Source organism: Macadamia integrifolia, chromosome 9 (genome assembly GCF_013358625.1).
Source record: "Macadamia integrifolia cultivar HAES 741 chromosome 9, SCU_Mint_v3, whole genome shotgun sequence".
NCBI lineage: Eukaryota > Viridiplantae > Streptophyta > Magnoliopsida > Proteales > Proteaceae > Macadamia > Macadamia integrifolia.
Genome location: NC_056565.1, coordinates 38,334,235 through 38,336,006, shown reverse-complemented (window position 1 = coordinate 38,336,006; position 1,772 = coordinate 38,334,235).

Below are 1,772 nucleotides of genomic sequence, written 5' to 3'. Positions count from 1 at the left end.
ACAGTGGTATAAAAGGTTTGATTCAGTTATGGCTAGTTTTGGATACTTCAGGTGTAATACCTTACTTTTTAAACCCGGTCTGATTAAGCGGGTGAACCGGTTTAACCATGCAGGAACCGAGCCAGAGGAAATTAGAGCGGGTTCCTTATGGGCTATGATGACGCGGGTGACCTTAAACACCGGTTGGCCCGACAAGTCCGAGCCAGTGCCAGAAGAGACAGGAGTGCCCAAGCCGTGTACATGCACCTATCATAAGGCGATGTACGGATAAAGCAGGTATTATATCCGTATTTTAAGGTATATACGTATGCTACATCGTATGCCGGGGGTGGGGTTCGCGACGAGGCTCGAACCCGGTCAAAATCCCAAGTTTGGCCCTCAGGTGGGTAGGACAGGTGGGTGCACCCACCCACCTGAGTGACCCATCCAAGTGCACTATTCACTTAATTAGGAATGGTATATAAGGCTTTATGATTTTCTTGTCCTTCCATTTATTACCCTGTACGTTGGTGAGAAGAGTAAAGATGAGAGAAAAAAGAAAGGGAAGAAGAAAGGAAGAGAAGGAAGAGGAAGAAAAGAGGGATTTTAGCGGCGCCGAAGCTCGATCTTCCCATTTCGGCGCCGGGAGAGTGATCTTCAACTCTAGATCTACAGTTAGAGGTAGCAAGGTTGGGTTTTGTGAACATTCACCATACCCAAGCTTTAAAACCCTTGATTCGAGTATGGTTTCTTGAGATCTTGTAAATCTCCTTTGAAATGATGAATCTAATGTTTAATAGATGATTTATGTGTTGATCTTGAAGGATTTGAAGAGATATTGACAAGGTGAAAGGAACATTGTGGGTTTGAAGTGATTTGGAGGGTTTGAAGTCGTTCTTGAGCAAAGAAGGTAAGATGGTTTTCCCTCACTTGAATCTAACCTAGATCTAGGTTAGAACCATCCTATAGGACCTTGAAGGTGTGAAGAATGGGTGGGGAAAAGCCCCATTTGAATCCCCAAGGAATGGAAAAAGTTAGGAAGAAACAGGGTGTTTCCCGCCAAGACCGGTGGGTACAATCAGTGGGCCCCTACCTGCCTGTGGGTACCCACCTGAGAAGGCAGGGGGGCCTTCGGGCCCAACCGGCGGGCCCAATCGGTGGGCCCCTACCCGCCGGTCCTAGCAGGGGTCCCTGGCCCAACCGGCGGGTACAACATACGGGCCATACCGGCGAGCCCCTACCCACCGGTCCCAACCGGTGGGTATACCGGTGGGCCAGACTACCCACCTGTCTGACCCACCCGTGTGGCCCCGAAGGTGATTCTTACGTCCGATTAGACCCAAATCGGACGTGTGACCTTCTTTTGACGTTCTAAACACGATTTTGATGTTGGATTTCATTAGTTTTGATTCTAAAATGGTGAAGTACTAACCCCGCTCAATTATGTTAGGTTCACCAAATCCTACCCGATTCGCTCCGGATCTCACCCGTACCGAGCGAGAATCCTTGTACGCTACAAGTAAGTGGAGAGAGGACGTTTGGCCTTGTTTCAAGGCATTATTTGGCATTCATTTAAACATATCTAATCTAGTCATGTCATCATGAATATGCTATGTAGATTAGTCATTCCACACATTGATGCGCATATGTGCTATGTTTACTTTTCAAATGCCAATTGAATGAGATGTTTATATGTTGAATGTGGACATCATGGTGCATAATGCATTGATAGACTAGATGCCGTAGTCGGCTTGGAAACGAATGCATTGGTGGCCTGTGGAATGGGACACGGT